The sequence below is a fragment of the Dermacentor andersoni genome, chromosome 2, assembly GCF_023375885.2.
Source record: "Dermacentor andersoni chromosome 2, qqDerAnde1_hic_scaffold, whole genome shotgun sequence".
Taxonomy (NCBI): domain Eukaryota; kingdom Metazoa; phylum Arthropoda; class Arachnida; order Ixodida; family Ixodidae; genus Dermacentor; species Dermacentor andersoni.
In genome coordinates, this window is record NC_092815.1 from 115,937,980 (window position 1) to 115,962,112 (window position 24,133).

The 24,133-nt window shown below is 44.6% G+C and overlaps 1 long non-coding RNA gene across 1 annotated transcript in view; it reads right to left on the reverse strand.

Annotated features, from left to right (window-relative positions):
* The window catches only part of LOC140215947 (uncharacterized), a 521,743-nt gene extending 498,131 nt beyond the window's left edge, over positions 1–23,612 (reverse strand). The window contains exon 1 of the long non-coding RNA XR_011892548.1: positions 23,523–23,612. This is a non-coding gene — a long non-coding RNA (uncharacterized lncRNA). The remainder of the gene's footprint in view (positions 1–23,522) is intronic.
* Between the last annotated feature and the right edge of the window lie 521 nt (positions 23,613–24,133).

Sequence of the window (24,133 nt, forward strand, 5' to 3'; positions counted from 1 at the left end):
CGCCATCCATCTGAATAGGGGATCAGAAACCGGTAACCGAACCTGCGCCCTCCTGCTTAGCAGAAGTATGAAGCTATCACTTAGCCTTCCAGCCTAGCGGTTAAATGGGAGTCAGCAAGACACAATTCAAGTAAGAACTCTGCCCTATGTGATGTTCCACTCTGCTTAAGAATGCTTATTGCATTACACTGTCATTTTCTTGCTATACGAATTACATGGACACTCCAGGTGAGTTTCTGCCGTAGGAGGCGCCGTGAGGCTCCGTATAAAATCCGAGGTTGGTAACCGTCGCCGCGCGCCGTATGCTGTATTTGTGAGTGAAAGCACGCGAGGGGAGCCGAAGATCGCGGCTCAACAATCTGGTGCGCTCGAGGGGGGAAGGCTGAGAGCGAACGCGCCGTCTTCCGTCGCGCGAAAGGCCGCACAAGCATGGCAGCGAGCGAGGAGGAGTGGGCGGCATCGTGCTCCGGCAGCAACTGCGCATTTCGCCACCGAGCCCGAGGGAACTGACGATCGCGGCTCAATACTTCGTGCGGAAGGAACGAAGGCGGTGAGGCAGCGCGAGAGGGAAGAGGGGTGGCTTCCGCTCCGTCAACAAGTGCGGGCTTAGCACGGCAGCGTGCGGTCGCGCGCGCCGTACCTTCAAAGGCATCTGGACGGCTCGTACCTTTTTTCCTCCTCTGTTCTCGTCGCTCTTGCATTGAAGCGGCAGATCGCACTTCGCGCGCTGCTGCTGCTGCCCCGCTTACTCACACCACCTTTCAAGCGGAATTGCGACTTTTTTTAGGTATAATGATTTATTTATTATTTTTCAGATAACGTTGGCTTCCTTAGCCTGTAGTTTCAAGGTTCAATAGTAGTATCTGTACTTTCAAAATTGCAGCAGCTGCGCAATGTTCCTGCTGCACTCAATCGTTTTTTATTCCTATCTGCGTTCTGCTTTACGCTAATATAACCGGAAAATAAAGCTGTAAAGTAAAAGATGAAAGGAAAAAAGCAAACCTCAAAAATAAATATTCATCGTCGAAGTACGCAAGAACTTTGGGTGTTTCAAGTTGACGATAACCGCGTAATCTGAAATCAATTATAGGGCCAACTTATTGTGGGCACTCGTTGCTTGGCTTCGATGTCCGTACCGCATGACCCCGCCTTTCGCTATCGAGGCAAGTGCATTTTGCCTCATTTCGTTAGGCAGACTTCGTTGTGCATAATGATGATGAGGAAGGAAAGAGGAAGAACTAAACAAACGTATTTTCACCGCAGCGCTTAGTAATAAACGGGGAAGAACAATGACTACAGTTTCTATTGTTAAGTACCCCTGCTGTTTTAACAAGGCGGTAATTAATTCCTTAGCGCATTTTTCTTCATGGGATTGTGTTTTATTCATTCGAAGCTTTAAATACTGCTCCTTCGCTCTGGCGGTATGTAAACCTTCGTTAATTCGTTCAGTTGAAGATCGCCTAATTCTCGCATAGCAGCTCTAATGAGGTCTTCAAGTATAAAGCGAAAGGCGAGAGGTGAACGTTATTGCGATAAAATGCTTAACCCTAATGGTAAGACGCGATTTTTTTCTTCTGCGCTCCTTCTTAGGGGCAGCGGAATAATAGGGCTAACAGTCGGCGGGCATATTTTTCAGCTTTATTTGAGAAACTTCAGCGGGGTGCTTTAGAGAAGGCAAGCGTTGCAATCTCAATTCCCTCAGGCTACTGCTGCTTTGATTTATTGTCGAATGACACCTTTTCCTTTCGCAAAACCCTTTACTGACTAATCTGTTGCACACAGTTTCCTAGAGAAGTTCCTGTAATTCTGGGTTCTAAGTGTTAAGAAGAAAGAAGAATGCATCGATTTATTATACGTGTGATTCATCATTCAATTTGGAAATATGTGGTTATAACCTGGCAGCACGTTTTGTTACCTTTAACTAATTTATAACTAGCCCCACACTAGCGGTAAGCGAAATGCCTCGCTAAATATAACCTCAACTTGGATAGCTGTACGTTCTGCTAGGTTGGTAACTGAAATCTAAAATTATATAGATTCTCTACATTGAGTTACATTATATGTAAATTTTGCGTGCCTTTAAAAAACACATCAGAAGTGTTCCTACATATCTCTTGTTTTTAATTCATTATTTCAAGTTTCAATGCCACGTGGGTCGTTACAGAGGGATGCGAAGATTATTCCACATAGCAGAAATTGCACTTTAGATCATGTTGGCGTCGGAAAGCTCGTGATGCCGGTGAAGGACCAGCTCCAGCTGAACCCGGTCCTTGTCACAGTAGAGCCACGAGGCTAGTTATTGAGGCTGCTTGGTATGTGGTACTTAGTGATGAGCTCGAGGCTAGATGAGATATGGCGTGCAATTATTAATAATTTCTTCAGGTCGAAATTCGTATGATAGATCTCGTAAAAGAGAACATACTGTGTGATGTTTCGTCTTGCTCGAGGCCGATGAGGCCAAACAAGATTATAATTTAAGTTGTACTTGCGCGACGAAATGATTGGAAAGGACGGAACGAGTCGCGTGGTTTCACATGGCTTCAGTTTATAAGGTGAGCAAGGAGGTATGAGAATCAGCACTACAAACGTCATGTCCGAGTTTGAATTCGACAAGAAACCTGCACTGTTTAAAGAAGATGATCGGGCTACAAAGTGAATGAAATGAAATGTAACATTAAATAAAGATTTTAGCCGTGAGTTCAATATGAGCTTACTTATACAATGCGGGATTTTAATGTGAAGCTGATAATACAAAATAGCAACCACAATGCAGTGATGATAAGTGTGTGCGGAAAAATTGCACGGTGATGGCAAATACGGGATGTGCACATTATAAATTACGCTTGCTCACATCTAGTTCCATTAACCAACTAGGACGCCATGATTCAGTTGCGTTACGATCAGTTTGAAGCTGATATATTCAACGAAGGTTAGTTATTTCTATGAAAATCGCGCAATCGACAGCAAGAAGGTTTACTTGCGAGGAAAAATTGATACGAAGCACATTATTTGATATAAGGAAGGAGTAAAGGCCCGACAGCGTATGCTTGCGATGAAACAGTAAGGGATAGACATAGTGGGACAATCAGTTGCTGGCTCGAACCAAAGTTATCAATGATATAAAAAATTATTCTGACTACTTAAGTACACCGGCGACAGTATTATGAGTTTTAAACTTTAGAAGCTCACGACAGTGGCAAACGATGACAAATCCTTCCTGAATGTTCACAAAGCTGTACTTTCTGTAAAAGATCCACAGTCGAGTACAGAAAACAGTATAACCATGTGTGCAATACTTTTGAGATTTGACATTTTGGTTTATTTCAGAATATAATAGACGAGGAAGGCAAAAGGTAAGCGCAGCCGATCGTACAGAGCTATGTGCGGTGAGGGTGCTATAATAATATTCAAAGTAGGGCGTGAGCTCATTACTAATAAGCACGAGTCAGTGCCTACGTTCCGCGCGTGAACAAGTGTTTCTTCTTTTACAGGCGTTGCCTTTTATCATTGAGCGAAGGTATTACATTCTTGTGCAAAATAGCAAACAAACACTCAGAACACGTGGTGGTGCTGGTAGTGGCGCACCAGCGCCACTACCAGCACCACCACCACGACCACTTCCTTTTTTCTTCTTCTAATGACAATACCCAACCTTTAACAGCCAGCAAGAGCTCGCATTGTTGGGAATAAACAAATATCAGAGAGTATTTGTACAGGCACTAGTACAGCATTCCTGGCGGAGAAAATTCAGCACAAATGCATGCTTTATTCCGTAGATCATAAACTCTAAACTACCCAACTGCTAACCAGATATAAACAATAAGGAATCAATCATCATCATCATCATCATCATCATCAAAATTATCAGCCTGGTTACAACCACTGCAGGACAAAGGCCTCTCCCATACTTCTCCAACAACCCCTGTCATGTACTAATTGTGGCCCTGTCGTCCCTGCAAACTTCTCAATCTCATCCGCCCACCTAACGCCCCCTGCTACGCTTTCCTTCCCTTGGAATCCAGTCCGTAACCCTTAATGACCATCGGTCATTAAGGGTTACGATACCCCCTTGGTGTCTTATCAGCCCCACAGTACATCTCAGTGTACCAGGAATCGGAAAAAAGTCTGAACTGTCGTCGCCTGTCCTCAAACAACTGTCTTTGCTTCTTCTGCACGAGAGGTACGCGGACAGTGAACACATTTATACTGATGGTTCCACAAACACCCAGTGTTCGTCCGGTGCTGTGGTTGTCCCAGCAAAAGCTATTACCATCAGCTTCAGGACTGACCACCCGACAACGTCGACATCTGCTGAACTAGCTGCTCTTCGCGCTGCACTCCGTTTCGTCAGTCGGGAGCCACCTCGACAATGGTCCATCTTCAGCGACTCAAAGGCAGCCCTACAATCTGTACTATCAGCTCTGCGTCGCGGGCCATTCGAACAGCTCGTATTCGATATTAGATGCCTACTCCATACATCACAGGAGAAAGGACACCACGTGACGTTTCAGTGGCTGCCAAGTCACTGCGGCGTCACTGGAAACGAAGACGCCGATAATGCCGCTCGGGCAGCTCTTGAAGACGCACAAGAAGAGGCCATACCGCTTTCACGATCCGACGCAGCTAGCAGACTTCGAGTGCTTGCACAGGAGATGACGCTCTCTTCATGGTGCACACCAAACAGCCAGACCAACCAGAGCAACCGTCAATACCACCTGCCCTCTTTGATGCATCTCTATATGCCAACTGGACTCCGCCGAAGCGAGGCGACTCTGCTTTATCGCTTATGGTTAGGGGTGGCTTTCACGAAATCTTACTCATTCCGCATTGGAATGGCCGACAACGCTCTCTGCAATGCCTGTCTTTGCGAGGAGACGCTGCAACACATTCTGTGCGACTGTCCTGAATATAATGTCCAGCGACAGTCCCTGGCATCCGTTCTCGCGCACCTTGACACTAGACCATTGTCCCTCGACACGATTTTCACATGCCGCCGACAGAAGACATCGCAGGTGAAGGCGACGAAGGGACTACTTCAGTTTTTGAAAGAGACGGGATTGGACAAGCGGCTCTGACAGTGTTATCACGTACAATGCCAGATTGATGGACTCTACCGGATGATGTTTGTGTGCTGTGCTATGTGCTCTCTCTCTCTCTTCCCCTTCCCCATCTTTCATCGCCCCCATCCCTCTCCCATGTGTAGGGTAGCAAGCCGGTTACGCTAAACTGGTTAACCTCCCTACCTTTCCTTCTTTACTTTTTCCTTCCATCCTTCCTTCCCATTTCTTTTCTTGATTTCAACTAAGGTGTCTTTAACTCGCGTTTGTTCCCTCACCCAATCTGCTCTTTTCTTATGCCTTAACGTTACACCCATCATTATTCTTTCCATAGCTCGTGGTGTCGTCCTCAATTTAAGTAGAACCCTTTTCGTAAGCCTCCAGGTTTCTGCCCCGTGCGTGAGTACTGGTAAGATACAGCTGTTATCCACTTTTCTCTTGAGATATAATGGCAACATGCTGTTGATGATCTGAGAATGCCTGCCAAACGCACCCCAGCCCATTCTTATTCTTCTGATTATTTCAGCCTCAAGATCCGGATCCGCGGTCACTACCTGCCCTAAGTAGATGTATTCCCTTACCACTTCCAGTGCCTCGCTACCTATCGTAAGCAGCTGTTCTCTCCCGAGACTGTTAAACATTACTTTAGTTTTCTGCAAATTAATCTTTGGACTCACCCTTCTGCTTTGCCTCTCCAGGTCAGTGAGCATGCATTGCAATTGGTCCCCTGAGTTACTAAGCAATGCAATATCATCAGCGAATCGCAAGTTACTAGGGCATTCTCCATTAACTCTTATCCCCAATTCTTCCCAATCCAAGTCTCTGAATACCTCCTGTAAACACGCTGTGAATAGCATTGGAGAGATCGTATCTCCCTTCTTGACGCATTTCTTTATTGGGATTTTGTTGCTTTGTTTATGGAGGTTATGGAGGACTACGGTGGCTGTGGAGCCGCTATATATATTTTTCAGTATTTTTGCGTACGGCTCATCTGCACCCTGATTCCGTAATGCCTCCATGACTGCTGAGGTTTCGACTGAATCAAACGCTTTCTCGTAATCAATGCAAGCTATATATAAGGGTTCGTTATATTCCCCACATTTCTCTATCACCTGATTGATAGTGTGAATATGGTCTATTTTTTAGTAGCCTTTACGGAATCCTGCCTGGTCCTTTGGTTGACAGAAGTCTAAGGTGTTCCTGATTTTATTTGCGATTACCTTAGTAAACACTTTGTAGGCAACGGACAGTAAGCTGATCGCTCTATAATTTTTCAAGTCTCTGGCGTCCCCTTTCTTATGGATTAGGATTATGTTAGCGTTCTTCCAAGATGCCGATATGCTCGAGGTCATGAGGCATTGCGTATACAGGGTGGCCAGTTTTTATGCGAAGCATATTACTAGAGCTCAACCCAGCTCCTCAGGCGCGGCGGTGTCGGCTTCAAGGCTGACCACGTGAGACCGTGACGTCACGACAGAGGAGAAACGGGGCTCCAACTCGCGCCGTCGCTCGCGGCGTCGCGGCGGTATATAAGCAGCTGCGCTTGTTTCTAGGTGGCTTTGGCTCAACTCTTGCAAGATGGGCTGGGTGGGAATCGAACCAGGGTCTCCGGAGTGTGAGACGGAGACGCTACCACTGAGCCACGAGTACGATGCTTCAAAGCGGTACAAAAGCGCCTCTAGTGAATGCGGTGTTGCCTTAGAAACGAGCTGTTTCTAAGGCTCAGGCGTGTGTCGCTTGCTCAGGCGCACATTTCGTTGCCGCGCCGAACGCTGCGTTGCCCGACGCTCACCGCGTCCAAGGCGGGGCGCGTAGTCGCTGCGCCATAGCCCATTGTCTTACACCACTTGGCGGGTCGACGGGAACGCTGTCGCGTTCCACTCTTGAAGGCGAAGCAGAGTAACGCATGAGTTGTTTCTTCGTCTAGCCGAACCAAATATAGCCAAGCAACAGCAGTTCACCAGGCTAAACAGTGGTTCAACAACTAAAATAAAGGCTAGTATGCTTCGCATCCTGGGCTTAACCTTAGCTAAGCCACAGCCATTTTTTCTAGAACAATCTGCCCACCATTATTCAACAAATCTGCTGTTACCTGATCCTCCCCAGCTGCCTTCCCCCTTTGCATAGCTCCCAAGGCTTTCTTTACTTCTTCCGGCGTTACTTGTGGGATTTCAAGTTCCTCTAGACTATTCTCTCTTCCATTATCGTCGTGGGTGCCACTGGTACTGTATAAATCTCAATAGAACTCCTCAGCACTTGAACTATCTCATGCATATTAGTAATGATATTGCCGGCTTTGTCTCTTAACGCATACATCTGATTCTTGCCGATTCCTAGTGTCTTCTTCACGGTTTTTAGGCTTCCTCCGCTCCTGAGAGCATGTTCAATTCTATCCATAATATAGTTTCTTATGTCAGCTATCTTACGCTTGTTGATTAGCTCCGAAAGTTCGGCCAGTTCTATTCTAGCTGTAGGGTTAGAGGCTTTCATACATTGGCGCTTCTTGATCAGATCTTTCGTCTCCTGCGATAGCTTACAGATATCCTGTCTAACGGAGTTATGAGCGACTTCTACTACACACTCCTTAATGATGCCCATAAGATAGTCGTTCATTGTTTCAACACTAAGGTCCTCTTCCTGAGTTAAAAACGAATACCTGTTCTGTAGCTTGATCTGGAATTCGTCTTTTTCCCTCTTACCGCTAACTCATTGATCGGCTTCTTATGCACCAGTTTCTTCCGTTCCTTCCTCAAGTCTAGGCTTATTCGAGTTCTTACCATACTATGGTCACTACAGCGCACCTTGCCGAGCACGTCCACATCTTGTATGATGCCAGGGTAAGCGCCGAGTATGAAGTCTGTTTCATTTCTAGTGTCGCCATTCGGGTACCTCCACGTCCACGTTCAGCTATCCCGCTTGCAAAAGAAGGTATTCATTATCCGCATATTATTCTGTTCTGTAAAGTCTACTAATAACTCTCCCCTGCTATACTTAGTGCCTATGCCATACTCCCCCACTGACTTATCTCCAGCCTGCTTCTTGCCCAACTTGGCATTGAAGTCGCCCATATGTATAGTGTATCTTGTTTTGACTTTACCCATCGCCGACTCCACGTCCTCATAGAAGCTTTCGACTTCCTGGTCATCATGACTGGATGTAGGGGCGTAGACCTGTACGGCCGTCAATTTGTACCTCTTATTAAGTTTCACAACAAGACCTGCCATCCTCTCGTTAATGCTACAGAACTCCTGTATGTTACCAGCTATATTCTTATTAATCAGGAATCCGACTCCTAGTTCTCGTCTCTCCGCTAAGGCCCGGTAGCACAGGACGTGCACGCTTTTTAGCACTGTATATGCTTCATTTGTCCTCCTAACTTCACTGAGCCCTATCATATCCCATTTACTGCCCTCTAACCCTTCCAATAGCACTGCTAGACTCGCCTCATTAGATAACGTTCAAGCGTTAAACGTTGCCAGGTTCAGATTCCAATATCAATATCAATCCAAGGAATCAATATAGCCACCAAAAATACCGCATCTGACCATTACAGCATTTTTCAAGTTGTGCACCTAAAGCGTATACTTCTTATGTGGGAAAAAGCAGCAGCACTCCAGCCTTTGTTTTCGTGTACAACATAGTTGGTGTCATCTATCAAAAAGACTATAAAGATTATAAAAAGTGTTTAAAGAAGTACTGCACTGAAGTAAACTCGGCTAAGGACAAGTACTACTCCCGTGACCTACCTTCATTACTAGCTTCTGATCCTAGAAAGTTTCGGCGAACGATTGCTCCAGACAGCACTATCCATCACATGTCACTAGAAAATGATGACCAAATCGAGCTGTCAAATCAAGAGAGCAATGAGTTCTTTTCGTCTTTGCTTACTGCTGAAGGCCATTCCAAAATGCCCATTATTCCTGATCATGAATTTCGATACATGGAGCCCATTACCATCACAATTCAAGGAATCGCATGCCTCATTACAAACCTTAAAGTATCTTCCTCTGCTGGTCCCGATAACATATGTTCTAAAATCTTGAAGAATACATTGTCTATCTCTAGTAAAATATTATAACACATCTTTATCTAATTCTTTATCAATAGGCCATCTTCCACTTGATAGGAAAGTTCGAAAACTAATTACAGTGTTTAAAAACGGTAACAGAAATATGGTGGAGAACTACCGCCCTATGTCGCTCACTCGTATATGTTGCAAAATGCCACTTGAAAAACCATTACGTACATCCAGACGCCTTCATAATCACCTCAACATCAAGCGCACATTTTCTTAAAACTAAAGCTTTCAATTCTTCGTTTTTGCCGCAAGCCATCGCATTTTGGAACGATCTTCCAGATGCCATTGTTTCAATCACTAACCGCGAACATTTCCGTGAGCGCTTATATGCACATTTTACGAACTGAGACTGTATAATATTTCATTCTTTCGTTCTGCTTACTGTTACTTTTCTTTGTTATTGTTTATGCTCATCACGTATTTTATTGTAATCCGCCATCACTCAATGCTCCGACCGGAGCCTGTGATGTACCTTTAAATAAATAAATAGACAGGGCGATCAACGTCAACTGTAATGTCACCTGCTATGCAACACTGAAATGTGTGCGCTAGACTGGATATTATTCTGTAAAAACAACTGGACTTGATTGGAGCGACATCAAGCTACGGCCTAATCCAGTGCCTTCTGCTGAAAATGTCCAGTGTGTCATAGGGAAGTGGCGGGTGAACTTTACATATGACAGGTTATACCCACACGTCATATATTCCAAGAACAGGACGTGTATATATCACGCCACCGCAGCCCGCCCCCTGAAAATACATTTTGGGAATGCCACTGCGTGGACTTCGATAATCAGGACGATGCCGCGTCTTCGTTTTACAGTTATTTAATTATTGCGGAAAATTGAAACTTACAGATACTCTGCGATTCTCAAAAAAATGTGCTAGGTGTTTTATGCAGCGCACTGTCAATTGGCTTTAATTGGTGGGGTCGCACCCATCCCGGCGTGGTAGAAGCGAAATTCGCGCTAGTGTTCAGGGTTACACGCCATTTATATCTTCTTCGCATGTCCTGCAAGTTAAATGAACTAAACATTAAAAAAACGGAACCTCCTGAAGTGTGCCGCTCTATTTCTGGCGTAAACTGCCTTACTTAGGCTTCTTCGTTTCTAGAGGCGCAGAGTAATGCGACTTTCTCAAATAAGCGATCTCTCTACACGGCGCGAAGAATGGCACACTCGGTCCCTTTATAAAAGTATGCCACGTTCCTGAGGCTTCTCACTGAATTTAAGGCGACGTCGGCCAAGAAGGCTAATACAATATCCCGGAAGTCGTCGTTTCCCGACATTCGCTTTACGACAGAAGCTCTCCGAGGGAAGGCACTCGAGTACTTGCAGGCAGGCAAACTACATCCCCTAGATGGCTTAAAGTCGAAGGAAAACAGCCACGGAAAGTGATTTCGCCACAAGCGAAGAGTTTACGGACAGCATGGTGAGGCAAAAACTATACTACGATACCATGTATGTAAAGAAATATGAACAAAAAAACTGCGCTAGCGACTGAACACCACAGCGGCAATAATAGGAACAGGACAACAGCGTACATTGGCGCTCTTGTTATGAGTAACCGTAAAATATTTCCCAACGACGCCCAAGAACCACTGCCGTTTTTGCAAGTTGCCTCGGTGTTTCCTAAGCAAAGAGCCTTCCTGACACACACTAAAGCTGCAGGGATCCTTTTATGTCTTCCTCACTTTCTTAGCTTCTTCCTTCGTTTTTTTGTTGTAGTCTTTTTTTTTCATTATCTGAGCAGGAAATGGCAAGTTTTCCCGCATTCCTTCCAATGAGCCACTCTATGACAATTGCCTCAGTGGTTCATGTTTATATGAGCGTAGCAGCAAATAAACAAAAGAAAAGTATGTCGCACGTCCGAATTTCACGCCATTTTCGTGATGATACCGCAACCAAGGAATGTCTGCCTTGGTTTGCTTGGAATGTAACCGTCCATTCTCCTTCCGCTGACGGCACTTCCAGACGAGTGACTTTCCATTCAAGGGTATCTTTTGATCCCCGCCTCAGATGAGCCAAAGCCACAGTTACATCTGGCGACCACGTCTAGTTCTCATTCTATGTATGATTTCAGAAGTGGCATAAGCTTTCGTGCCCAACCGGACATTAATAATCTGTAGCCGGTGCGTTTACCGAAGTGGATTTGAATGTCTGATCTCGTGTTCCGTTAGCATAAACTTTCTCGTGCGCCCCACAAACAGCTGCATGAAAAAACTGCTTTGGAGCAAATCAGATGAACAAGCTCATTCTTATATGCACCTAGAAAATTGGCCACCGCCTTCTTCCTACCATGCTTACAAACGACGCTGCTACTAATTTTGGTGCATTTTTTTACACGCCAAGTGACATAAATTTGAACCAGTAAAACCCCATAGCGCTTGCTTTCCTATTCTAGGAACACAAAGGGTAGGGGTTGTTTGGTGTAGGTGTTGTAGGTGTAAGTGAAAGGCGCTACTGAGCCAAAAGATCGAACGAACGAACCACGCGAAGGATAGACGTGACAGCTAGATGCATGTATTTGTACATCTATGTCTAGCCTAGAGAGTTTCCCGCTTCTCCTATCTAGACCCCGATTTGCCAGAATCGGAGTAATTAAACAGCAGAGGCGGCTCGAACACTGCGATTTCCGAGCCCTTACTTCAGTTCATGAAATCTACTGGCTTCATTGACCGCTTGTAGGCGTGATAAGCAGCCCTACTTGTTCGCACTGCTAATGCTTCCTTCCCTCTCCATTCCTCCTTCAACTTTGATTCATTTCATCCCTTAATCCCTTTCCCCCTGCTCGTGTACTGCTTACCTCTCTACCTTCTCTCTCCATCTTTCACCATAATTCGCTATGCACAAGATTCACTATGCATAGGTAATAGTAAGTGGTTAGCTATATTCAGGTAATTCTTCAAAATTTTGCAGAAAAACTTATAATGTGCCTAAGGAGAGGTTTTAATGAATGAATGGATATACCATTTATTTTATCAGGATGCTTTGATCGTTTTGCATTCGCACACAGCCGAGGAAGCTTAATATATTTTTCACGTATATAAGTGGGCATATATCTTCAGCAATCAATGCACATTAAACGCTATGCACCTAAAAGACCATTCACTAAGAAACTTACGAAAAAAAAATCAAGCACGAGATGTAGGAACACCCGCTATTGCGACGCAAAGGCAAAATAATTGTTCGGCAGGGATGTACAGAGAATACAGAAAAGCGATTAAATTTATCGCCTATAATAATGTTAGACGTTGAAAAATGCGAACGAACAGTATCGCAATGCAAGTTTCGGAGAATCTACAAGACAAAGTTGTAGCGGAACTTGTCACTCGCATATGAAACGGCAAGCACTCGAACATGTCCTCACTTGTATTTTCTAGAACCATGTAAACTGCGTGTGTTTACTTTTATATCACTTTATTCGAGTAAAAAAAATACATTGATCACCGGCACGACAGTGGAGCACGTAAGAACATTACTGTTCGAGTATATTCAAAAAGACAAATTACTTTTGCGTTGGCATTGACTTGACACTACAACATACTTTCGAATTTGTCACTGGGTGAATCGAATAAAGTTGGATTGCTTAACGGGAGGTAACGTAACGTAAATCTGAGAACACGAGCTTATATGCATTTCGTCCCCGTCGAAATGCGGCCGCCGTGGTAGGGACCGAACCCGGGACATCGAGTTGTGCAGCGCAATGCCATAGACGCCGGGCTATCGGCGCGGATGTCTATACTTCCTACCACAGTGCAGAAGTAAACCAGAGCAAGCTAGCTTATGCCGACTTTTCTGTGCTCTTACAAATCTTTTTTCTTTTGTCCTCTTTTTTTAAAGCGACGCTATCTTTGTGAATCCTCCCGAACTCTCGTGCTGCAGGGTGCTCATACATAAAATAATCGTCCATATATAAAAGAGAAAGTCGAACTTCGTGCCTGATGATGGGATCGAACCTCAACTCCCCCAGTAGAGCAAATCAATGCTCCAACGTTAGGCCCCCATCGCACGTGTACTTTTGTTGTGCCAACGGCAACTTTCTCTTTGAGACGATTTCGACATGTGTCACGTTCTGTAGCACGGGTGCACGAGAGCACGTGCAGGTGCGCCCTTTCCCGCCTCGCCGAAGGTGCAAGAATAAAATGGGCAAATGATTAACCGCTTCACTACACGTATGCTCCAAGGTGTACGTCGGATCACAATCATTATTTTTCTATATCTTCTGTCAATTGAATATGGATAGACTATTCAATAGCGTTCTATATTTAACTATATGTATGCTCTGGTGGTTAATAAATTGATAGGTCATGGTATAGTTATTCAAAGTTCGGCGCATATATGTGTGGACAACGAGAGAGTGGTTCGATCCCGGCCGGGGCGGCCACATTCCGATGGAAGCGAAATAAAAAAGTGCTCGTGTACATTGATTGATGTACCCGCTAAAGAAGCCCAAGGGGAATAAAAAAACGAAAAAGACTAGGTTCGCCTCAATTCTGTGAGGAAGGAAGACCAGCAAAGCTGTGTATGTGGGCCGCTTAATGGAGAACTGCACCTCCGCCGCGCGTCGGCCCGGCGTTTGAGTTTCCTCAGGATGGGACGACGTATGGGGAGTGCTTAACGCCTGCTTTACCGCCTCCGCGGGTCGGCTGGACATTTCACTATCTTTGGGATCGGCCCACGTATGAAAAATTGTTGCTCTACGCGCGGACGCGATCCGCCAGATCCTACCTATAGACAGCTTCACTGTAACAAATATCTATAAATCTGGGGTGCCCCACTATGACGCGCCTCGTAATCAGATCATGGTTATAGCGCGTAATGCCCCAGAATTCAAATAATTATTTTAATTACTAAGAGAATGTGCTCCAGGGCCAGAAATAAGCGTGGCCCCATCTCGCTACTAAATTAATTCTCTTTGTTTATAGCGCCAAGGGAGGAATGCTAGAAGTCAGCGAGCGCGTCATTTCACTTTCATAGAACAATATACGGCAGAGAAGTGAAATAAAATAACTATCAGCACGTGGGAGTTCAGAAGAATGCTCGTCTCTTGCTCCACTAATTGAATTTTACCACCACAGGGGAAAAAACAGAACCAGCGTTTTCTTCAGTGCTCTGACACGCGCTCCGGGCATATTCCCAGGGCTTGGATATGGCAATTTCGGGCCCCGGTTCGCGCCTTTACCCGACTTCTTGCTCCTCAGTTTGCGCAGAAACGAAAACTAATTTAGCCGCGGGCCCGTTTTCTTATCGGTGTCGCCGCTTCTTCACGCGCACTCAGGGGCACACGCACATGAATGGAGACGAACGCACTGCTGTATGGCCTGCAGACAGAAGCTTATTTGCTGCTGTTTTCAGAACTTGCGGGGTCTGCGCGAACTCGCACAATGAGCGCGACACGACGGCGGTAAACAAAGTATTACGCACGTGAGAGCCTGCTGACACTCTTAGGCACTTTGCGACGAGCTTGGCGACGTGCTTCCGAAATGAGAAAGCTGCTGCATCGAGGAACGAATATTCGAAGAATTCCAGGGCCAGGGCCGTTGCCGAGGATCTCGATAGATCTTCCTCGGGCGATGGACCCCTGGCAGCCTAGCCCCGGGCACCAACATCAACAACCGTTGGACAAATAAAGTTTATTCCTATCCTATCCTTCCGCCTAGCCTCCGTCGTCAGGTCCTAGAGCTTTAAACGTTGCCTTATTTTTGATTATAAATTTTTTTCTTACTTTGCTAGACTGGTAACTTTCAGCAGAATTGTGACAACAACCGTTCGGCTATAAATAAAAGGACGTTTGCTGCATCCTCTTCCCTGATTAGATTTGTGAAGTGCTCATCAGCTAGCTGAGGCATAGACGAAAGCCCTTGCAGAACATGTGCACAAAAATGAGCGCGTGGTACGTTTTCCTCTGCTTTTCGTATTTAAACTCTACAAATATAGGCTACCTTTATTTACTGTACTACTTTTCTGATAGAAATGTACTCTTATTTAGTTCGGGTCTTGAGTAATTAGAAAGCGCGAACACAACGCTGTATGCATAGCGTGTACGCGTATAGCTCATTTCATTAAACGAAGTGCGCGATAAATACATACAGTAACTTTTTTTTCTCCTGCCATATTACGAGTAAATTGTGGGTCTTCATGTTCGATTCTAGATGTGCAAAAAATTTGAGCACTTTGTAGCCACGTTTAGACGCGGGTACTAAGGGAACAGGGGAGAGCGTAATGTTGAAATATTCATCAAGATAACATTAAGTTTTCGGTGCCTTTTTAAGCTAATTTTAAGGCAGCGCAGCAATAGTTTTGTTGCATAAGTGCTGACATTTTTCTTTTGTTATCTGGCATCATATTATAATACATTTGGATATACTCCTATGAAGCTAACATCTGCTAATTAAAGCTCGAAAAATTTCTTCTTGCCTTTGATAGCCTCAGCATCGGGTCGGAATGATCATAATTGGCTCAAAATTCTACATCCTGATGTAGAACTTCATAAGAGCATCCTCGGACTTGACACTCCGTGGATATTGCTTCAATTCAGAATCTGCTGTTTATTGTAGCCTGAAATTTGTCAGTACAAGTATGCTCTTTACTGTGTCGTAATTTTTTACCATACATCTGCGTGTAGGTTGAACACACCATTTTAATTTCGTTTCATGTTGCTCCGCAGCGTTGTAGTTCTTTCGTCGTCTTAGTAGTCGCGACTGCTGTATTAAGATGTTCCTCTGCAGTCACATATAAGCCCATGCGAACCCAGCGCGAGTCGGGGGCTTGTGCTGCTGGAGTTGCTGAGTGAGTAATGAGCTGACAGGACGCTGGTGTAATACTCGTCGAGTTCGACCTGGTGGAACGAAGAACTTCCGCTCAGGAACTCGAGAACAAGGCGGGTATCTTTCCTCTCGCGCGAGAAGGACATTCTGGGGAAGTTGCCGGCCCGAAGCATGGGTGACTCGGACCTCAGCTAATACTGTAGATGTAGATCTTGGGATACAGCGGCACATAACCACTCTCAGAGATGTACTTATCCTGCTATTGTTCTTCTTCCGTACCACACGCGGCAATGGGGCTGCCCGCTCTTGCGGCAATCAGCACAGAATCCCCGCATAACTTGACAAAAAAATACAACGCACGAGGTTTGGCTATTTCGGTACGCGAAGAGCGATTGAGAAATCGAGTTAGTTCTTCAGACATATCTAAAACACTTGACGGCGCTAGAAATGGCGGCGTAGTGTTGTCTTAGGTGTTTCGTCCGCATCTAGATAGCACCGTCTATTGCTTTTCATTTGTCTCGTGTTCGCTCAGGCCTAGAGTGCTCAAAAATGCATTCCTTCTTCCGCGCTCACTATCATCATCAATGCACTCCAAACAACGAAACAAAAAGCAGTAGTAGGTTATGTGATAGATGGAGCTGAGTCCAGGCTCTTGTATTGCACGATGGCATCTCAAATCGCTCGAAAGACAACGAGGCACTCGGTAACATTTCCCCAGCAGTAATGTTTCCAACACTGGTACATTGGCTCATCGGAAAATGTAATTTTGTCTATCTATCTATCTATCTATCTATCTGTCTGTCTGTCTGTCTGTCTGTCTGTCTGTCTGTCTGTCTGTCTGTCTGTCTGTCTGTCTGTCTGTCTGTCTGTCTGTCTGTCTGTCTGTCTGTCTGTCTGTCTGTCTGTCTGTCTGTCTGTCTGTCTGTCTGTCTGTCTGTCTGTCTGTCTGTCTGTCTGTCTGTCTGTCTGTCTGTCTGTCTGTCTGTCTGTCTGTCTGTCTGTCTGTCTGTCTGTCTGTCTGTCTGTCTGTCTGTCTGTCTGTCTGTCTGTCTGTCTGTCTGTCTGTCTGTCTGTCTGTCTGTCTGTCTGTCTGTCTGTCTGTCTGTCTGTCTGTCTGTCTGTCTGTCTGTCTGTCTGTCTGTCTGTCTGTCTGTCTGTCTGTCTGTCTGTCTGTCTGTCTGTCTGTCTGTCTGTCTGTCTGTCTGTCTGTCTGTCTGTCTGTCTGTCTGTCTGTCTGTCTGTCTGTCTGTCTGTCTGTCTGTCTGTCTGTCTGTCTGTCTGTCTGTCTGTCTGTCTGTCTGTCTGTCTGTCTGTCTGTCTGTCTGTCTGTCTGTCTGTCTGTCTGTCTGTCTGTCTGTCTGTCTGTCTGTCTGTCTGTCTGTCTGTCTGTCTGTCTGTCTGTCTGTCTGTCTGTCTGTCTGTCTGTCTGTCTGTCTGTCTGTCTGTCTGTCTGTCTGTCTGTCTGTCTGTCTGTCTGTCTGTCTGTCTGTCTGTCTGTCTGTCTGTCTGTCTGTCTGTCTGTCTGTCTGTCTGTCTGTCTGTCTGTCTGTCTGTCTGTCTGTCTGTCTGTCTGTCTGTCTGTCTGTCTGTCTGTCTGTCTGTCTGTCTGTCTGTCTGTCTGTCTGTCTGTCTGTCTGTCTGTCTGTCTGTCTGTCTGTCTGTCTGTCTGTCTGTCTGTCTGTCTGTCTGTCTGTCTGTCTGTCTGTCTGTCTGTCTGTCTGTCTGTCTGTCTGTCTGTCTGTCTGTCTGTCTGTCTGTCTGTCTGTCTGTCTGTCTGTCTGTCTGTCTGTCTGTCTGTCTGTCTGTCTGTCTGTCTGTCTGTCTGTCTGTCTGTCTGTCTGTCTGTCTGTCTGTCTGTCTGTCTGTCTGTCTGTCTGTCTGTCTGTCTGTCTGTCTGTCTGTCTGTCTGTCTGTCTGTCTGTCTGTCTGTCTGTCTGTCTGTCTGTCTGTCTGTCTGTCTGTCTGTCTGTCTGTCTATGACACTCGAAGGCCGATGTGGGTTAACGGCTGCGACGCAGTCTTGGACAGCGTCCAAAGCGACAAGTTTCAATTTTTTGTACCAGCATCAGGTGTTGACGGTTTCGATGGTGCAAAGCACGTATGCTGAATAATTATAATAATCAGCGGCAAATAATGGCCTTTTCAAGGAAAAGGCTTTTCATAAAACGTGTACCAAAGCTATGCAAGACGAATCTTTGAATCAACCTTCTACTAAAAAAAAACGATTCGATAATTCAAGAGTTAAACAAATTAATTTGCGCAATATTTGTCCTGAAAGGCTTCTTCACCTCGTTGATTACAACCCTAATATTGGGCCCAATGAAGAGAAAAAGTCTTTAATTAAACAAAATATCAGAGACATAATGCCTTATTCTTTTATTTTTCCTAGCTTAGCAGTCAATCCAAATACTAATATAAGTCAAATTCGATATTGCCATTAAACATTTTTCTGCCTTTTACGAACAGTAGCGATGGCATCTTTCCTGCCATCACACGGCTCAAATGATGCCCATTTCTTTGCAACGGCGTGTTTCAATGCGTTTTGCCGTAGCGCGACAGAAGGCGCCACTGTTCAATTGGAGAGACATAGTGTGTCTGTATTTGTGAACATAGGCTGGGCCTTCACCACTTGATATTGAGAACCTATCTCAAGAAGACCGCCGAAATAGCGTCCTAAATTTGCTGTTGCGTTGAAAACAAGCCTAGCAAAAGCATGCAACACCATCACTTCTCGTGAAGGGCGCAGACGGGTAGAAACGAATACACGTTCGACCTCAAGCAAACAGGCATATAGGCAGGCCACGTTCCACCATGTAAAGCGAGGGCAAAGCTTCTTTATTTTTCATTAGTGTAGCGGAAGGTTGCTGCAGACTTGGCGAAAAACCGCTTACGTGGTAAAAGTATGAGCACGATACAATTTTATAAGTGTCACAAAGAAATGCCTCATGTTATTACTAAAGAGAGGTGTAAGCCGATAACAAGCTGGTCACCTTTACCAATCGATTCTCGTGCACCAGACATGAAACGATGCATTGGCAACACTGCATTCAATACGTCCCATCAGTTCTACTTCCTGCTACCACTCATATAAACCAGAGAACCATCGGTGGGCTGCCTAATGAGTGTGTGTTTTTTTAGTTTAGTATAGATACGGTGATTATTTGAAAGTGCTGGTTGCATTTTCTTCTTTTATAAGATTTCTGCTAACTTCTGCCATAAAGCTTTTAGTGCCAACCATGCCATAGATATTTTTCTGTTGTCTATTATCCTTTCATCACCACTATACCTGAAGATTACGTTGCGTATTATTTCGGAATACTGATAGCGGAATACTAAAGGCCGTTACGGCCTACTACAGATTCCAATGCCGCTGAAAGTTGTCAGCCCCCATCATGTACTTGGCCCATGCAACAACCGGTTATTCCAGGTAAAAATTATCCCCAAAACAAGCAGACAGGTGCTTTTAATGAATCCTGCGAAGCTTTGCCAAGCAGCATGCCTATCATGCTACTATAGAGACGGCAATCATGCTAGAAATATTAAAAAGAAACATTTATTTTGTAAATCTTGATGACAGTTAATATCATTCCAACTTTTTTTCTGCGTATCGTCTTGATTCGGAAACGTCAGCTGTTATATCGTCAGTTCATCGTCGCAATAACGACAGTGATTGTCTATTCTGGAAGCTGTTTACACATTCCCTTGCCTTTGGGATATAAAATAATTGAGGAACAATGTGACAGTTTGCACACAGGCACAATCAAATTAGGAGACTCATTAAAGCCACGTGGTGCACGAACAAACCACTCGTGCCAACTTTCAAATATATTCGCTCCTCGGCTAGTTTTCCAACGCCTTCCTTGGATGCTTTGATATGGCTCCTTGAAAATTCAGAAGTTAGAGGTTTCCGGGCAACCGCTTTCATGCTTTGCTCACGGAACCCATCCTACACGAAACACGATACATTTAGAAACACGATAGACTCCTTTCGCGCTTCCCGTTTGCTTTCAGGTTAGAAAGGGAGAGACGGAATATCAGCCGAGACTTGGTGGTTCCGCTTCGTCTCGCATATTTTAGATTGGCTTGGCTAGCACCCGGCACGTGTGTATCGCCGGCCTATGATGTCTCCACAGTGGAATCAGTTCATGCGATAGGCGGAGAATAAAAATCCGGCGAAGTACGCCCACCACGGTGGAGTCACCTGCACGGGGGCATTTCATGGTTCCTGCACTACACTCGGCGTGATGAAGGACTACTTAAGCTTCACGCACACCTCATCATCATAGAAAGATAACTTGGTGACTTTTTTCCGCTTGAGCTCATGCGTGCTTCGGCCGCACTGCACGGTTGGAAAGCGGAAAGCGCATTCTGCGTTGTACATCTAGACTGCCTTAAGACAAGCTAGTGCTCAGAATGCAACGCAGAGATCTCGCCTTAGCCAATCTCCAAGATCAATAACGGTCGCTCTTTAATTCCATCCACACGTTTACGGTCAATCATTAAGACTGCTACAATGGTTATCCTGAACTCAAAGATGGGGTTGTGGTCAGCAAATATCAGAAACTTCATTTCCTCGTGACTTTTTTTTTTTTTGTGAGACAGTCTAGCAACACTTTTTTTATTGTTTTCTCGTTCCGTCAGACGCACGTCGCATTCGAAATATTGTTTTCCCATCTCCGCAATTACTAGATGATGCCGCTATAATCAACGGTAATTGTACGGGAGTGCCGTTCACACCAGTCCATTAAACTTTGTACTGGACATTGATACGTCCGAAGTATGTTTCTGCACTCGCATGAACAATGCAGACGGTTAGCCATGAAAGTATTGTAATTCTGAAATATTTCTATACGCGAAATTTCAAATTTGTATTTTCGTTTAACTGTTGACATCTCTTAAGTCGCTTGGGAGAATTTCTGTATGTACACCAGCAATAGTTTAATTTGCATTGTCGCATCCAGCGTCCTTGCGTGTAATCTGTGTATGGCTAATACTGGCAAACGAATGGGAATGTTATATAGACCCAGAGTAAGGACTACACAACAGTATTATTTTCAAGTAATGCGTCTCACGGCACTATTGAAATTTTTATTATTATATTCATGCACATTCTACCTACCTTATTTGCTATAAAGGTGGAAAGTTGGATATAGCGTATAAACGATTGAAACAATGCTAACAATACTTCATTTTGTATCTTCTAAGCCTTAGAATTGAATTCACTCTCTTCATGTTTTGTGTTTACAAGAAAAAATAAAACATTTCTGTTTATTTTTTAATAGCTGTCCCCATTGAATCTCCAGACTTTCTTCGGTACTTGCTCCCTACTACGTGTTCCCTGCACATCAACTTTCATTGGTCATTTTCCGTTTTCTAGCTCGTTTATCTACGGACGACATGGCATTTCTGATGGACCTTCGGTAAATGTAACATTTTTTTTTTACTCGTAAACACTGCAATTACAGACAATAACTATCCTGGCCTTTTTATGTGCTAGCTCCTGCCTTTCTGGTGCGGCGCTTACGATATTGAGAAGCTGAACATCTAGAGCTCAAATGGTAGGAGCATCAAACATGATGTAACAGAAACCTTAATAATTTTAAACACGTGTGAAAAAAAAAGCCAAGAGAGATAAATACCTTAATATACACGACAGGTTCTTCTCAGAAGTGCCACAAAGAAATGTGAGTGTTGTTCTTCGGTTTAAAGTTGTGTAATAGGTGCAAAAAAAGCAGGTCTGGGTGGCACACTCAGCACAGTCACAGTGTAAGCTGGAGGAGTGACTCCATACTAAAATTTCATGACGCCTTGTAGAATATAACGCAACCGCAGCACAAATATTACTCGCATCGACGCTGAGCGGTGTGCATCTCACATCACGTTAATGCTCACGCGCAAGGACGCCTGTATAGAACATCTTTCCGCAGCAGCTAGCAAGCTCTGGAGTGGCGCAGTTGTAGAATAGCTGACCCCACGCAGAGGGTCCGGGTTCTATAAAGGGGGGAACTGGGTATTATTTTTCCTCATTCCCTGGCGATATCTTCAACGGATGTCGGCGGCTGCGGTGGCGGAAAACGTCACCAATCGAAACGGCTATCGGACGGAGCACATAACAGCTCACGCTGTAAAACATCGATTCCGGCGCAGATAGTACTCTTCGTGCAATCGTGGATGACACTATCACTCGAATGATCGTAGAAGGGGGTGTACAGCACAGGACCTATAGCACCGCAGCTTACGGTAAATTGTAGAGCCTCAGATGACAAAAAATATCCCTTACGTAACAAAAAATATGTGGTTTAGTATCTGCAATTTTTATGAGAAAATAAGTAGCCGGTATCGTCTAAAGGCACTAACAAATTAACTCCTAAAAGTAATATATTAAAATAAACGACGTTCTTTCTTGATGATACGGCATCATAAATCACGACGTCGTTCCTTGGCTGCAATAAATCTTTAGCAAATGATACTGTTTACAAAGAGTGTTGTACCCTTTTCGTGGATTGATATTTCTGACGTCTGGCGGGAAAGCTAAATGACGGTCCGGGATTCCAGACCCATGGCAAATGTGCGCTCTGAGACAGTCAACAGCAACATGCTTCTGAATCATATGATCTTTCGCGAGCACAATTTTTGCTGGTGTTGAGGTGCACCGAGGAAGCCCTTGCACATGCGTACGACTTCGCTGTGTCTGTTCCCTAGAGCAAGCGTTCGTCTTGCTTGTGTTTGACAAGACTGGCACGCTGTAACGTAGAAGTCGCCGGAGCAGTACCTTATACAGCTGCAGCATAGGTTGCCATGGTTTACCCCAAGTTTTCCTGCAGATAAATTTTGAACATGTGAGCAACGCCAGAGAGTGTAGTTGCACTAAATTATTTCGCTGCATTGTTTGTGTAATGCTGCATTCTATATTTATTTCTTTTTTTAAGTGCTTCTTGCAATATGTTGTGCAGTTCTTTGGTATATTGCAACCAAAATTTTGTTCTGCATGCAACTTGACCCTCTTGCTTCGGTCTTCAAAAGTACTGCATTATTTCGTAAATAAATAAATAAATGAATAAGATGACCTTCTCGCAAATGGTTAGCGTTCATTAAGAGTGTATACAGTCAGCTTATACAACTGTGGCCAAGTTCTCATGTTTGTTGTGGTGCCTACAACGGCCTGAACAAAACCTAGCTATTGCTGAAATTAAATATGGCAATCATCTGCCTCTGGCTGTGAACCAACTGCACGCTGCTATTACTGCGCTAGGCATACTAAGAGCACGCATATATATACATATAAAAGAGAGAGAGAGAGAGATGGTTCTACTTTGCCTACGAGCTTAAAGCTGTTTTCGTCGTTCAGGCAAAGCAGATCACAGTCAACATCGCTTGACATCACTTGATAGCATCTACGGCCACACAACTTGCAGGCGTCCGTGCCACTTTGAACTACGTCGCCGATAAACCGGCTCCAAAATGAGTTAAATTTTGTAATTCTAAAGAAGCTTTTCACTGACTTCAGTCTGGTGCATATCCTCTAGCATACCAACACTTGGCATCCGAGGGAAGGAAAATTCACGATCACGATATAGTAACAGGGAATGTTACAACCTTTCCATTGCGTCTTACTCACGCTGACGTCGTCGGCAACGACCTTCCTGACAAGGCTGTCCCGTCTGCCCCCGAAGACACCCAGCCGCATTCAACGCTTTTGATGAGGATGTCTGCATGCCTGCAAAAAGACACAAGTTTTCTGGAGTTCTCCAAGTGCCTTCAATTGCTGACTGCGTAACCTTTGCCCCTAGTTACGGTTACAACCACCATCTAGCATTTCACACTGCGAACCAACGTTGCTGTGACGCTTGTGGCTGAGAATGGTTTTACGAATGCTTACTCCTACCGTATATTAGAATGTCCGATAGCCGGACGTGGAACACCTGTAGGTGCGAGGGAGTCATTAAACACCAGTTGTGTATCTGTCCTCTCTGCGACGTGAGACACCAAGATGTTCAATTGAATTATTAAAGTAATTACGCAAATTACCTTTTTCATGAATTACTTTACACCAAATATTTCAAGCTTCGAATTATAGCCACTGAGTTCGCACGGCGTATCCACTTTGAGCGATTTCTCTAAACAGCACCAGTTCCGAGATATTAATTTTCAAAATGTGTGTCGAAATGCACAGGCGTTCCAGTTACTTTTTAGCTACAATGCATAAAACAGCGGTTTTGTAAAAAAGTT